This window comes from Nomascus leucogenys, chromosome 2 (genome assembly GCF_006542625.1).
Source record: "Nomascus leucogenys isolate Asia chromosome 2, Asia_NLE_v1, whole genome shotgun sequence".
Classification (NCBI taxonomy): Eukaryota; Metazoa; Chordata; class Mammalia; order Primates; family Hylobatidae; genus Nomascus; species Nomascus leucogenys.
The window spans coordinates 142,712,076-142,729,387 of record NC_044382.1 but is presented as its reverse complement, the minus strand read 5'-3'; the positions used below and the strand labels follow the sequence as shown (position 1 = coordinate 142,729,387).

General features: G+C 36.5%; 1 long non-coding RNA gene across 1 annotated transcript in view; it reads right to left on the bottom strand.

The window, feature by feature from the left end:
• The window catches only part of LOC105739413, a 28,462-nt gene extending 11,624 nt beyond the window's left edge, over nucleotides 1-16,838 (bottom strand). The window contains exons 1-2 of the long non-coding RNA XR_001115325.2: nucleotides 16,682-16,838; nucleotides 16,219-16,340 (exon numbers count right to left, since the gene is read on the bottom strand). This is a non-coding gene — a long non-coding RNA (uncharacterized LOC105739413). The remainder of the gene's footprint in view (nucleotides 1-16,218; nucleotides 16,341-16,681) is intronic.
• Nucleotides 16,839-17,312: the final 474 nt, after the last annotated feature.

Sequence of the window (17,312 nt, the reverse complement as noted above, 5' to 3'; positions counted from 1 at the left end):
TAATTTACAAAATAAGATTTATAAATGACCAATAAACATGAATATGATCAATATCTGTAATCATCAAGAAAATGCATATTAGCATAATGAGATTTCTCTAAGATACCTGAAACTTAGAAGTCTGGCAATATCAAGTGTTCGGAAGCATGCAGAGCAACTGGAAATCTTCTACATGTTTTATGGGGATGCAAAATTGGAGAAATAAGATTTTTTTCAATCTGATAATCAGATTGGCAGTTTCTTATACATATGTTTCCTGTATGTATAAATGCCTCATCAGTTTTACCGCTAGAAATCTACCCAGGAAAAAATGAAAACTTACGTCCACACAAGGATTTCTACATAATGGTCTACAGCACCTTTATGCATAATAGACCAAATCAGAAATACTCCAAAAGTTGACCAAATGGCAAATAAATAAATACTAGTATATCAAAACAACAGAACACTTTTTTACTTAGCAATAAAGAATGGACTATAGATACATGAGAACACGAACCAATCTCAAAAACAGAGCGAGACTCCATCTCAAAGAAAAAAGAAAAAAAGCCAACACTAAAAGTCGTTATCTTATAGTTCTATTTATGTGAAAGTCTAGAATAAGATAAACTGAGCAACACAGAAGACGGGTGATTTCTGCATTTCTGTTTGAGCCACCACTGCTGACATCCAGCCAAACAGGGTCTGGAGTGGACCTCTAGTAAACTCCAACAGACCTGCAGCTGAGGGTCCTGTCTGGTAGAAGGAAAACTAACAAACAGAAAGGACATCCACACCAAAAACCCATCTGTACATCACCATCATCAAAGACCAAAAGTAGATAAAACCACAAAGATGGGGAAAAAACAGAGCAAAAAAACTGGAAACTCTAAAAAGCAGAGCACCTCTCCTCCTCCAAAGGAACGCAGTTCCTCACCAACAACAGAACAATGCTGGATGGAGGATGACTTTGACGGATTGAGAGAAGAAGGCTTCAGACGATCAAACTACTCCGAGCTACGGGAGGAAATTCAAAACAATAGCAAAGAAGTTAAAAACTTTGAAAAAAAATTAGACGAATGGATAACTAGAATAACCAATGGAGAGAAGGGCTTAAAGGAGCTGATGGAGCTGAAAGCCAAGTATCAAGAACTACGCGAAGACTGCAGAAGCCTTGGTAGCCGATGCGATCAACTGGAAGAAAGGGTATCGCTGATGGAAGATGAAATAAATGAAATGACGCAAGAAGAGAAGTTTAGAGAAAAAAGAATAAAAAGAAACGAACAAAGCCTCCAAGAAATTTGGGACTATGTGAAAAGACCAAACCTACGTCTGATTGGTGTACCTGAAAATGACGGGGAGAATGGAACCAAGTTGGAAAACACTCTGCAAGATATTATCCAGGAGAACTTCCCCATCTAGCAAGGCAGGCCAACATTCAGATTCAGGAAATACAGAGAATGCCACAAAGATACTCCTCGAGAAGAGCAACTCCAAGATACATAATTGTCAGATTCACCAAAGTTGAAATGAAGGAAAAAATGTTAAGGGCAGCCAGAGAGAAAGGTCGGGTTACCCACAAAGGGAAGCCCATCAGACTAACAGCTGATCTCTCAGCAGAAACTCTACAAGCCAGAAGAGAGTGGGGGCCGATATTCAACATTCTTAAAGAAAAGAATTTTCAACCCAGAATTTCATATCCAGCCAAACTAAGCTTCATAAGTGAAGGAGAAATAAAATACTTCACAGACAAGCAAACATTGAGTGATTTTGTCACCACCAGGCCTGCCCTAAAAGAGCTCCTGAAGGAAGCACTAAACATGGAAAGGAACAACCGGTACCAGCTCCTGCAAAAACATGCCAAATTGTAAAGACCATCGAGGCTAGGAAGAAACTGTATCAACTAACGAGCAAAATAACCAACTAACATCATAATGACAGGATCAGATTCACACATAACAATATTAACTTTAAATGTAAATGGGCTAAATGCTCCAATTAAAAGACACAGACTGGCAAACTGGATAAGGAGTCAGGACCCATCAGTGTGCTGTATTCAGGAAACCCATCTCACGTGCAGAGACACACATAGACTCAAAATAAAGGGATGGAGGAAGATCTATCAAGCAAATGGAAAACAAAAAATGGCAGGGGTTGCAATCCTAGTCTCTGATAAAATAGACTTTAAACCAACAAAGATCAAAAGAGACAAAGAAGGCCATTACATAATGGTAAAGGGAGCAATTCAACAAGAAGAGCTAACTATCCTAAACATATATGCACCCAACACAGGAGCACCCAGATTCATAAAGCAAGTCCTGAGTGACCTACAAAGGGACTTAAACTCCCACACAATAATAATGGGAGATTTTAACACCCCACTGTCAACATTAGACAGATCAACGAGACAGAAAGTTAACAAGGATATCCAGGAATTGAACTCACCTCTGCACAAAATGGACCTAATAGACCTCTACAGAACTCTCCACCCCAAATCAACAGAATACACATTTTTTTCAGCACCACACCTATTCCAAAATTGACCACATAGTTGGAAGTAAAGCTCTCCTCAGCAAATGTAAAAGAACAGAAATTATAACAAACTGTCTTTCAGACCACAGTGCAATCAAACTAGAACTCAGGATTAAGAAACTCACTCAAGGCCGGGCGCGGTGGCTCACGCTTGTAATCCCAGCACTTTGGGAGGCCGAGGCGGGTGGATCACGAGGTCAGGAGATCGAGACCACGGTGAAACCCCGTCTCTACTAAAAATACAAAAAAATTAGCTGGGCGTGGTGGCGGGCGCCTGTAGTCCCAGCTACTCGGAGAGGCTGAGGCAGGAGAATGGCGTGAACCCAGGAGGCGGAGCTTGCAGTGAGCCGAGATCGCGCCACTGCACTCCAGCCTGGGTGAAAGAGCAAGACTCCGTCTCAAAAAAAAAAAAAAAAAAAAAAAAAAAAAAAAAAAAAAAAAAAAAAAAAAGAAACTCACTCAAAACCGCTCAACTACATGGAAACTGAACAACCTGCTCCTGAATGACTACTGGGTACATAATGAAATGAAGGCAGAAATAAAGATGTTCTTTGAAACCAATGAGAACAAAGACACAACATACCAGAATCTCTGGGACACATTCAAAGCAGTGTGTAGAGGGAAATTTATAGCACTAAATGCCCACAAGAGAAAGCAGGAAAGATCCAAAATTGACACCCTAACATCACAATTAAAAGAACCAGAAAAGCAAGAGCAAACACATTCAAAAGCTAGCAGAAGGCTAGAAATAACTAAAATCAGAGCAGAACTGAAGGAAATAGAGACACAAAAGACCCTTCAAAAAATTAATGAATCCAGGACCTGGTTTTTTGAAAAGATCAACAAAATTGATAGACCACTAGCAAGACTAATAAAGAAGAAAAGAGAGAACAATCAAATAGATGCAATAAAAAATGAAAAAGGGGATATCACCACCGATCCCACAGAAATACAATCCACCATCAGAGAATACTACAAACACCTCTATGCAAATAAACTAGAAAATCTAGAAGAAATGGATAAATTCCTCGACAAATACACCCTCCAAAGACTAAACCAGGAAGAAGTTGAATCTCTGAATAGACCAATAACAGGTTCTGAAATTGTGGCAATAATCAATAGCTTACCAACCAAAAAGAGTCCAGGACCTGATGGATTCACAGCCGAATTCTACCAGAGGTACAAGGAGGAACTGGTACCATTCCTTCTGAAACTATTCCAATCGACAGAAAAAGAGGGAATCCTCCCTAACACATTTTATGAAGCCAGCATCGTCCTGATACCAAAGCCTGGCAGAGACATAAGCAAAAAAGAGAATTTCAGACCAATATCCTTGATGAACATTGATGCAAAAATCCTCAATAAAATACTGGCAAACCGAATCCAGCAGCACATCAAAAAGCTTATACACCATAATCAAGTGGGCTTCATCCCTGGGATGCAAGGCTGGTTCAACATACGCAAATTAATAAATGTAATCCAGCATATAAACAGAACCAAAGACAAAAACCACATGATTATCTCAATAGATGCAGAAAAGGCCCTTGACAAAATTCAACAACCCTTCATGCTAAAAACTCTCAATAAATTAGGTATTGATGGGACGTATCTCAAAATAATAAGAGCTATATACGACAAACCCACAGCCAATATCATACTGAATGGACAAAAACTGGAAGCATTTCCTTTGAAAACTGGCACAAGACAGGGATGCCCTCTCTCACCACTCCTATTCAACATAGTGCTGGAAGTTCTGGCCAGGGCAATCAGGCAGGAGAAGGAAATAAAGGGTATTCAATTAGGAAAAGAGGAAGTCAAATTGTCCCTGTTTGCAGATGACATGATTGTATATCTAGAAAACCCCATTGTCTCAGCCAAAAATCTCCTTAGCTGATTAGCAACTTCAGCAAAGTCTCAGGATACAAAATCAATGTACAAAAATCACAAGCATTCTTGTACACCAATCACAGACAAACAGAGAGCCAAATCATGAGTGAGCTCCCATTCACAATTGCTTCAAAGAGAATAAAATACCTAGGAATCCAACTTACGAGGGATGTGAAGGACCTCTTCAAGGAGAACTACAAACCACTGCTCAATGAAATAAAAGAGGATACAAACAAACGGAAGAACATTCCATGCTCATGGGTTGGAAGAATCAATATCGTGAAAATGGCCATACTGCCCAAGGTAATTTATAGATTCAATGCCATCCCCATCAAGCTACCAATGACTTTCTTCATAGAATTGGAAAAAACTACTTTAAAGTTCATATGGAATCAAAAAAGAGCCCGCATCGCCAAGTCAATCCTAAGCCAAAAGAACAAAGCTGGAGGCATCACGCTACCTGACTTCAAACTATACTACAAGGCTACAGTATCCAAAACAGCATGGTACTGGTACACCACAACAGAGACATAGATCAATGGAACAGAACGGAGCCCTCAGAAATGATGCTGCATATCTACAACTATCTGATCTTTGACAAACCTGACAAAAACAAGAAATGGGGAAAGGATTCCCTATTTAATAAATGGTGCTGGGAAAACTGGCTAGCCATATATAGAAAGCTGAAACTGGATCCCTTCCTTACACCTTATACAAAAATTAATTCAAGATGGATTAAAGACTTATATGTTAGACCTAAAACCACTAAAATCCTACAAGAAAACCTAGGCAATACCATTCAGGACATAGGCATGGGCAAGGACTTCATGTCTAAAACACCAAAAGCAATGGCAACAAAAGCCAAAATTGACAAATGGGATCTCATTAAACTAAAGAGCTTCTGCACAGCAAAAGTAACTACCAGCAGAGTGAACAGGCAACCTACAGAATGGGAGAAAATTTTTGCAACCTGCTCATCTGACAAAGGGCTAATATCCAGAATCTACAATGAACTCAAACAAATTTACAAGAAAAAAATAAACAACCCCATCAAAAAGTGGGCAAAGGACATGAACAGACACTTCTCAAAAGAAGACATTTATGCAGCCAGAAAACACATGAAAAAATGCTCATCATCACTGGCCATCAGAGAAATGCAAATCAAAACCACAGTGAGATACCATCTCACACCAGTTAGAATGGCCATCATTAAAAAAGCAGGAAACAACAGGTGCTGGAGAGGATGTGGAGAAATAGGAACACTTTTACACTGTTGGTGGGACTGTAAACTAGTTCAACCATTGTGGAAGTCAGTGTGGCGATTCCTCAGGGATCTAGAACTAGAAATACCATTTGACCCAGCCATCCCATTACTGGGTATATACCCAAAGAATTATAAATCATGCTGCTATAAAGACATGCACACATATGTTTATTGCAGCACTATTCACAATAGCAAAGACTTGGAACCAACCCGAATGTCCCACAATGATAGACTGGATTAAGAAAATGTGGCACATATACACCATGGAATACTATGCAGCCATAAAAAATGGTGAGTTCATGTCCTTTGTAGGGACATGGATGAAACTGGAAAACATCATTCTCAGCAAACTATCGCAAGGACAAAAAGCCAAACACTGCATGTTCTCACTCATAGGTGGGAATTGAACAATGAGAACTCATAGACACAGGAAGGGGAACATCACACACCGGGGGCTGTTGTGGGGTCGGGGGAGGGGGTAGGGACAGCATTAGGAGATATACCTAATGCTAAATGATGAGTTAATGGGTGCAGCAAAACAACACGGCACATGGATACATATGTAACAAACCTGCACATTGTGCACATGTACCCTAAAACCTAAAGTATAATAATAAAAAAAAAAAGATAAACTAACCTATAGTGAGAGCAAGATCAGTGCTTGCCTGGAGTCGAGGGGGGTAACTTTTAAAAGGCATAATGGAACATGTGGGGATGACAGAGATGTTCTACATTTTGATCATGATAACGGCTTCGTGGGTGTATGTATTTGTCAAAATTCATCTAACACTATATTTAAAATTAGTGAATTTCATTTTATGTAGATCAATTGATTTGGCTTAAAAATTGCAATAGAAAGTTTAGTGAAACTGTATCTGAGGCATTGAACAGAGTAAACCATTCTTTCTTCCATCCTAGAAACTGCAGGAATAAAAGAGACCCTGCCTTTAGTGCATGAACTTTTCCACACTTTTCAGTTACTGGAAATATTTCAGAAACAGAATCTGAGAAAAACTTTGACTCTCTGATAGTCAAACAAATGTTTTTGCACTTGGAGATTTGGAAACTTGTTGCAAATCTAATATTAGGTAGGGCAGCTTGACAAAACATAAAGAATGTGTTGCCCGGGCAAGGTGGCTCACGCCTGTAATCCCAACGTTTTGGGAGGCTGAGACAGGAGGGTTGCTTGAGCCCAGGAGTTTAAAACCAGCCTAGGCAACAGAGTGAGACCCTATGTCTGAAAACAAACAAACGAAAAAGGTTAACATCAGTTATTTTCTTTACTCTCATTGATTAGTAGTAAGTTCATGTGCAGAAAAAAAATTAATTTGTAAACTAGGAAAAAATAATGTTATTATTTCATCTCAAGTTGTACCCGGCAGTTCCCAGGTCAAGTTAAGTGACATTCTCAGGGGAAGCCTCCTGTCTTTGCCTAAATTACACCAAGTTATTTCATGCCTCAGCTCCCTCCACATGTGTTGCTCTCAGGGCCTGAAAGTTTTTTCCCTTGTCTTTGCTTGGTTGGCTTCCACTCATTCTTCCAGACCCAATTTAAAAATTGATTTTTTCAAATCACCATTCTGTTTCAATGAATTGTTCTTTATGAGATTTACTCATTGCACTACATTTTATGCATTCAGAACACCTACAATATTTGGATATTTGTGTATTTATAAATGAATTTTTTTGGCTTATTGTCTGTCCTTTCTCTATTCTAAGTTCTATGACCTCATTCCTTTCTAGTGCTTACAAATGCTGTTGATTATTGGAATTGTTCAGTACTTTTGAATTCCAGAGATGTGTACAGGAGGGTCAAAGTTTTCATACAATCAGAGAGAAGATCTTATTTTTTATGTGATTTTTCCTAAATAGCTTCAAAAAGGTGGCTTAATCTGAATATAGGTTGCAGGGGTTTCAAAGGCATGGACTCTAATTCTGTCCTATTTAATATTTCTGGTTTCCAGAGCACCAAAAATAATAACAACAACACAGTATCAAGCAAACAAATCTAAGAAAAAGAATATTCTTTGGAGGACAATAGGAAACTGAATCATATCACAAAAAATGGTAAATAAAGGGAAAGTATCAAGCATTTATCCTGCCTCGTCTATAGGAAGTACCACTAGGTAATTAATCAAAGAGTAGCCCATAAAAAGTGTCTTCTTATAAAACATCACAGTAAATTAAAAAGAAAAAATCTGACAGAATTTAAATGCTATAATTTTTCCAAAATAACTAATTAATTAATCTAATCATTGAGCATTCTGCTGCTAATATAACAAAGAGTGAGGCAACCAGACATCACGTACCTCCTGATTAAAGAACACAATACCACCTACAGTCTTTCCAATGGAATGGAACATAAGCCTGTTGAAGCCTGAGATCCAGCACCAAGTATTTAAAGAAATAGCGAAGACAAAAAAACACGTTAAACCACACCATTAGTACATAACAAGTGAAGTCCATATCAAGGAAAACCTTACAGGACAAATGCCCAGCACTGATGAAATTGATGAACAGATAAGTGGCAAGGTAATAAAAAGAAGTGGGGGGAAAGTCTGTCAATGAAAAGATATATCATTTATTTTAAATGGGCGAGAAAAAATTATAAAAATCACTAGCAGAAGTTCTCTACAAGAAATTCTACCGAGATTCTTTAAGGCTGAAATAAAAGGAGGCTAGAGAATAACTTGAATTCAAAGACAGAAATTAAAAGCACGGGAAAAGTAGCTTTATAGGCAAACAGAAAAGAGAATATAAATGTATTTTTTGTTATTAACTAATTTTTTCCTCATAAGGGATTTAAAAGATAACTGTATAAAAGAGTATTTATAAGACTATGTTGATGGACGTACAATATATAAAGGTGCAACTTGTGTGACAAAACAGTACACTGAAAGAGTAGGGAATGAGCTTTATGAGAGCAAAGTTCTCGTATACTATTGAAATTAGGTTGATATTATCTCAACTAGAGTTTTATAAGTTAAATGTTAATTGTGATCCTCAGAGCAATCACTAAAAAAACTCAAAATCATATTGAAAGAAATGACAAATGAATTAAACGGTATGCTGTAAGTACCTAACAAGACAGTAATTTAATGGAACTAAAAAATACATAAGAAGTACATAAAATAAACACAAATATGGGAGATGTGAGTCCTTATCTTACCAGTAATTGCATTACATAATAATGGAGTAAGCCCTCGAATTAAAAGTAGAGATTGGAAGAATGGATAAAAAACATGAGTCACGTATAACCTGTCCACAAAAAATACACTTTGTATTCAAAGACACAAACAGGTTAAAATTAAAAGGATGGAAAAAGATATACTATGCAAGCAATAGTAAGTGAACTGGTGTGGCTATACTAATATTAGACAATATAGACTATAAGGCAAAATACTGTTATTAGATACAAAGGTGATTTTATAATAAGAGGTTAATTCATCTAGAAAATATAACTATTAAAAACATATAATAATCAAACAATAGAGCTCAATATACATAAAGAAAAATTGCAGATTTGAAGGAGAGACATGTCAACCTTAACAGCTGCAAAAATCAACACCTCTTTAAACAATAAATAAAAAAACTAGAAAGAAATTCAAGAAGGAAATACAACATTTGAACAACACTATAAATGAACTAGAACTAACATCTATAAAATACTCCACGCAACAGAACAGACTCCAGATTAGGCCCTATAGTAGTCCTTAAAACAAAGCCCAATAAATTTAAAAATATTCAAATCATACAAAGTATGTTTTCTGGCTATACTGCAACTAAATTAGAAATCAGGAACAATGAAATATGGAAAACTCACAAAAATGTGGAAATTAACAATACACTATTGAATAACCAATAGGTCAAGAAGAAATCCCAGGTAAATTAGAAAAGACTTGGAAATAAGTGAAGGAAAACACAACATATTAAAATACATGAAATGCACCTAAAACAATACTTATAGGCAAATTTATAGCTCTAAACCTCTCTTAAAAAATAAGATATTTTCAAACTAATAACCTAACTTTGCACCTTCTTAAGTAACTAGAGTAAGAAGAGGAAACTAAAGCCAAAGCAAACAGAAGAACGGAAAAAATAAAGATTACAGTGGTAATAAATGAAAAAGAGTAGGGAAAATAACCAAAACCAAAAGTAGGTTCTTTGAAAAGATCAAATAACCAAAACCAAAAATAAGTTCTTTGAAAAGATCAAACCAAATTGACAACCTATAAGACTGATAAAGAAAGAAAGATAGAAGATGCAAGGTACTAAAATCAGAAATAAAAGAGGAGGTATTTTTACTTATATTTTACTTATCTTAGAAATTAAAAGTATTATAAAGGAATACTATAAACAATCATATACCAACAAATTAGATAACCTAAATGAAATGGTCAAATCCTCAAAATGACAGAAACAATAGACTCAAAAAAAGAAACAGGAAAAAAATTAGAAAATTGGAACAGACCTATAACAAGAAAAAAGACTGAACTAATAGTGAAAAACTTCCTATAAGAAAAAGCACAGGACCAGATGGCTTCACTGGTGAATTCTACCAAATGTTTAAAGAAGAATCAACAACATTCTTCTACAGACTCCTCCAAAAAAATAGAAGAGGAGAGACAGGAGAGACACTTCACAATTCATTCTATGAGGCCACTATTATCCTGAAAACAAAATCAAAGACCCCCACCCCCCAACACACACACACACGCCACACCAATTTCCCTCATGAACACTGGTGCAAAAATTCTCATCAAAATACTAGTACAGATATAGTAACATATGAAGGATTATATACAATGAAGAGTGGGATTTCTCTGAGGAATGCATGGTTGGTAAATCATATAAAAATCAACAAATACCACAGGATGAAAACCACATGACCATCCCAGTAGACAGAAAATAAACATGACAAAATTCAAACCTTTTCATAATTAAAAAGAAAAACCTACTGGCAATAGGAAGGAGCCTGACCAAGGACATCTATCAAAAGCTCAATGCTAACTTCATTCTTAGTGATTAGTGACTGAAAGTTTTCCTCCTAATATCAGGAGCAAGACAAGAATGTCAGCTTTCATCCATTATATTCAACATGGTACTACAGGATCCAGTTATGGCACTTAGGCAAGAAAAAGAAACAAGATAATCATATGTGAAAGGAAGAATGAAACTACCTCTATTTGCAGATGACATGATCTTGCATAGAGAAAATCCTAAGGAATCTATTAAAAATTAGAGGCAGTAACTGAGTTATTAGAAATTCAGTTTCTAATGTTTGAAGCACACAAAATCAATACATAAAAATCAGTTGTATTTCTACAGACTAGCAATAAACAATCTGGACATGAATTTAAGAAATCAATTCCATTTTCACTAGCACAACATGAATGGTACACCTAAGAATAAATACAACCAAAAAGTATAAGATGAGTACACTAAAAACTGCAAAAATTTTTGAAAGAAATTTACAAAAATACAAATAAATGTAGACATCTCACATTGATAGATTGGAAGACAATCTTTTAAAGATGGAAATATTTCCAAAAATGATCTACAGATTCAATGGAATCACTATCAAAATCTCAGTTGCCTTTTATGCAAAATAAGGTGATCTTAAAATTTAAATGGAAATGCAAGGGACCCTGAATAGTCACAATAGTACTGAAAATGAAGAACAAAGTCAGAGGACTCACACTTTCCAATTTCAAAACTTACTACACAGCTACAATAATCAAGACTGTTTTGTACCAACAGGAGGACAGACATACAGATCCATGGAATAGAACTGAGAATCCTGAAATAAACACATACATTTATGATCAGTTAATTTTCAATAAAGATGTCAAAACTTCAAGTAGAGAAGAATAATCTGCTCTATAAATGGGCTGGGATAATTGGATATCAACATGCAAAAAAAAAAAAAAAAACATTGTGGAACTCTACCTTATACTGAGGTAAGAGACTGGTGCGACTTGTTTTCTGGTCACAACCCTGCTGACCAAAACAGGATCTGGCCCAAACAAGATAAAGTGAAGAAATTAGCAGGAACCAGCAGATGGCGATGAAAGTGATCCCTAGTTGCCCTCATTGCTCATTGGTCTGGGATACTCTCACCAACGCCATGACAGTTTACAAGTACCAAGGCAACTACCCAGAAGTTACCACCCCTTTCCTAGAAAGTTATAAATAAACTGCCCCGTCAATTTGCATTGACTCACCCATCCATGTAATTGAAAGTGAATGTAAGGGAGTATAAATACAGTTACCAAGAGCCCATAAGTTGGTGACTCTGGGCCCACTGCCTATGAGTTAAGCCTGCTCTACAAAGAACAGTACCTACTGCTCTATAAGAGATTGCTCACCCTTGAATTCTTTCCTGTGCAAAGCCAAGAACCCTTCTGGGCTGAACACAAAAGTTGGGGCTTGCTTGTGCTGCCTCATCATCTATAAAAATTAACTCAAGTGAATCAAAAACCCAAATCCTAAATATAAGAGTAAAAACTGTAAAATTCTTAAAAACATAATTGTATATTTTGGTGACCTTGGATTAAACAATGATTTACCTACATTTGACAGCAAAAGCACAAGCAACCAAAGAAAAACAGACAAATTAAACTTCATAAACTTAAAAACTTTTGTATTCTAAAGGATATTATCAAAAAAGTGAAAAGATAACACACAAAATGAGATAATTAAAAAAGGCCAAAGGACTTTTTCAAGGAAATTTATATCTTCAATGAATCAGGGTTTGACAAGAGAAACTGTAGCAAAGACAAGAGTGTCATCATATCATAGCTCATGCAACTTAACATACACATTGTGGGACAATGATGAATCATTTGCTATATATATTTGTAAAGGCCATATAGATGCTCATCCAGCATGTGCTTAATTTGTTGGCTGACAACTCATTTATTCCCAGTGCAACTCATTCCATTTAAGAACATTTTAAGCCATTCTACAATGTTAAATGTATTTCAAAACATCATATGATACACAATAAATATATGTTTTATTTGTCAATTTAAAAATTAAAAAGAACATTGAAAATGGTACAAAAATAAGAAGCAAAGGCTTTCAGTAGGCAGTTCTTCAAAGAAGACAATATATGTGACTAATGTTTAAAAATCTTCAAAATCAATAGTCGTTAGTGAAATGCAAGTTAAAACGTCAATGACATACCACTTGACGTTCTCCTAGATGGCTGTAATTTTAAAAGGCAGAAAATAAAAAGTGTTGGAAAGGATGTAGAGAAATCAGATCCCTGATATGTTGCTTGTGAGAATGTAAAATGGTGCAATTCTCCTTTGGAAAGCAGATATTGCTTTAGAAAGTTACATATAGAATTCCCATATCACTCAGCAATTTTACTCCTAGGTATGCCCCCAAAAGAACTGAAAATATTTGTCCATGCAAAAGTTCGTACATGAATATTCCTCATAGCATTGTTCATAATTGCCAAAAAGTGAAAAATTCCATGTCTATCAACTGATGAATAAACAAAATTTGTTATATCCATAAATTAAATATTATTCAGCCATAAAAAAGAATGCACTACTGATTCATGCAAGAACGAGCCCAAACCTTGGACACCTGCTAAGTGAAAGAAGCGAACCACAAAACACTACATATTGTGTGATTCAATTTATATGAAATGCCAGAATATAAAATCCCATTGAGACAGAAAGTAGATTAGTGGTTGCCAGTAGCTGGAGGAGGGGAGCAAGGAGTGGCTCTTCTAACAGTAGTTGACAGCTTTATAAATACATTAAAAATAAATTGTACACTTTAAAGGGTGATTTTATAGTATGTAAATTATATATTATATGTCAATTAAAATTTAACTAAAACCTGAGCCATAATAATGATATTAACTTAATATTTTAACTTCAAACTCATAAATGTATATATTTATCCCCTAATAGTGTTTGGAAAAATATGTAAGGCCTTTCTGTGACTGTGATCCAATACTGTCTCTCTCTAATTTTCTCAAGATCCAAATAATGCATAATGCATCTTATTAGAGTCCCAGTTCTACATCATTTCAAACCGAGTGAAAAATTAGACATTTTTTCGGTCATTCTGAGGGCTAAATTTGTCCAAATATTTTTCTGGTCTTCTACAGTTATCTCCTCAACAACTAATTTTGTGAGATTTTAAATCTACTCTTTAGAGTCTCTCTAAAGCTTCTAATTTCATTTTAAATAGAACCACAAACTTCCTCTAAACTCATTTAATCATACTTTGGGTATTTAATTAAAACACTTAACCACTACAAGTAGCATAAGCAGTTTTGAAAGGAACAGAACCAATTCTTGGCAAGCATATAATTCAGCTGGTGTAAATGGAAGGGCAAAGGCAGGAAAAAGGAAGAGCATCTAAGGCACAAGTCAACAGATAGCAGAAAAAAACACTGAAAGACCAGGTTGTTCAGGACATTTGTATACAGAGTTAGATTAAATAACTGCTATTATACTTAAACATGACAGTAAGGTATGAATGAGTCTGAGTATGTGAAAAGGTCATTGTACACACATATTAATATGATAGCATGGACCACAGAACAGATTTTGGGGAACATACAAACAGAGAAATCTGACTGGTGTTTATCCACACATGTATAAACCTGTGCCCTTAGTTGAGGATAAAATATCCTTCAGTCTAGTTTCTAGTACTTTTACTGCAAAAACAAAAAATGGTGATCACTAAACTTTGAAGAATATAAGCATCCCCACCCACATAGAGCCCCACCTCTGTGTCTCTACTCTACTCATTATGGATTCTAATTATTGCCTTGAAACAGATTATACACCCTGGGTCTAAATAATGTCCTTTTTAGCTTTGGAAATGACTTTTCTCATCTTTTAAATGACTGCAATGATTGCTGTGTTGGTAGACAGTGGGCACCAAAGATGTCCACACCCTAATTTTCTGTGAATATACTGCCTTATACCACAAAAGGAACTGTGTAGACAAGAGTAAATCTTCCTGAGATGAGAAGATTATCTTTGATTACTAAAGTAGGTACAATCTAATCACATGGGTTTCTAAAAGTAGAACAAGGCAGATGAATATGTCAGATGCAAGACAAAGACTTGACCAACTCTAGGTGGCTTTAAAGATGGAGAGAGAGGCCATGAATCATAGAATGTGGGTAGCTCCTAGAAGTAAGGAAATGAAGACCTCAGTCCTACAACCACATATAACTGAATTCTGCCAAAAATCTAAATGAGCAAAGACAGACATTGTCTCCTAGGGCCTCCAGAGAGAAACACAGCCCTGGCCACACCTGAATTTTAGCCCAGTAAAACCTGTGCTAGACCTGGAACTACAGAACTGTAAAATAATAAATTTGTACTGCTTTAAGTCACTAAAATTGTGTTAATTTTTAATAGTCACAATTTAAAAAAACTAATAAAATGAACTCATCCTCACAGAATTGGGACTAATTTTAAACTAGATGATTCATGTAAAAAGTATATACTGTTCCTGATACTAAGTTGTTAGTAGTTTTACCATTGCTCTTCTGTTATTGTTAGTCTCACAGCACTTCGAACATGAGGCATTGTTTCATAGATATGAAATAGATGGGATGCCCCTTCATGGCAACAGTCATGCCTAATTTATTTTTGAGCACTCATACTAGCCATACCATTGTAGGTTTTTTTAATTCTTTCGTATATGTGTGATTAAATAAACAATTGGACAGTATTGCGGGATTTTGTATTTCCAGATACTTAGAATTCTCTGCTAAATAATTATAGGAACACTTGGGAGTTGCTGCTCTACCTAACTGATGTGGAACTATGGGAAAAGGAGAAAAAATGAAAGTAAACTATCTTTTGTAATTGGTCTTAGATAGGCAAGAACACGGCCAAGTGAATTAAGGAATGAAAAGCATTACAGAAGACTAAATGGGCTGCAACATTGGTAGCTTTGGCATAGCTGCTGTTAGAGACAAATTTTATGAATGACAGTATACGTAGTCTATATGCATTGCTTATGTGATGTGTATTAGGAGTTATTTTCTTCTCATTCTGCTCAACAAGACTTAGTAGAAAAGATGAACAAGCAACAGTAAGAATAGCTCTTTCATCCCTTTTATAAGTTTCTTACCAGTCAGTATTAAAATTGTCCCAAATTTAAGCCTGTTTGAGTTACCATATACACAGAATACGCATCAGGGATTATACCAAAGAATATTAGAATAGAAAGAAGCTTTAAGAATTTGAATTTAATTACAAGATACCCTGATACTTAGGCACATTTTTTTCTAAGCTTTTTTTTCCCTCAAAGTAGCATCTCCAGAGCTGCAAAGTACAATTTTCACCGATTTGGAAAATAATGTTGTATTTTCTGTGAGTCAATATATCTGGATAATTACTTATTTGAAGTTTACAAACACAATTCTTGATATATTGAAAAGCAAACATGTAAGACAGGTTAAAACAAGAAAGGTATGTTTATAATATACTATTGTTTTGGTTTAGGTATAATTTTATCCTTAAATCTTTGAGCATATATAGAAAAAACACAATCTAGAGACTCACAGGATTTGTGTTCATCTTTCTGCGGCAGACAGACTCTAAGATGGCCCCACGGTTTCCATCGCATGCTTTTGCTCTTGCATAATCTTCTCCCTCTGACTGTAGGTCAGACTTGTGACTTTGTTCTAACCTGCAGAATACAGCAAAAGTGACGTGCTATATGTAATTATGACATGGAAGATCGTAACAGCTGTCCTCCTAGGAGACACTATTTCCCTTGCTGGCTTTTAAGAAACCAGGTGCCATTAGTGTTTTTCCAATATGTTTTCTTGCTTTTTCTCAGTTTCAAATAAACAGAACGTGAAAAATAAACAAGTCTGAAACTGACTTCAAGTTTCAAGAGTGATAAAGCATTGTGAAAGTTATAGAGGCACACCCCGCCGCCATTTTGTCCCCTAGTCCCTGCAAGAAATTCTGACGGCCCGCGCTCCAGCGGGTCTGCGCGACGCACGCCCCTCGTGGACACTCACCCCCTGGCCGCCCTGCGCAGTTGGGTGTGACTCAGTGCCTCCCGCCAGGAAAGGAGCGGGGCGAGGCAGGGAGGTCTCCGAGAAGCGGGGCGGCTTCCCGGCGCCCCACGTGGCTCTCAGCGTGGCCGCGCCGCTCCCAGCTGCAAGCTCCTTGTGGCCGGCGCGCAGGCGCACTCCGGTTCGCCCCACGGGGCACCCAGGCGGGAGGTCTTAGCATCTTGTGAGTTAGAATATGGAGAGGGCCACATGACAACCAACTGAGGGTGGCCTCTGTTCACCAGCTGGTAAAAAAGTCATAACCCTCAGTCCAATAACCTGCAAGAAGGCTGAATTTTGCCAACAATCACATGAGCTTAAAGGAAGTTCCTTCTCCAATTGAGACTTAGATGAGACTACTACTCTGGCTAACATGTTGATTGCAGCTTTGTTAAACCCTAAACAGGACCCTAACTGAATTATTCTTCGACTCATGACACAGAAAACATGAGATAATAAATTGTATTGTTTTAAGCAATAGCTAATATACTAGGTTTCAAAACCTTTTCTGTGCGGTTTGAAAAAAGTTTCATAATACGAGCTATTGCCTCATATTTCTTATTTAAAGTATTAAATACTAAATCAACACAA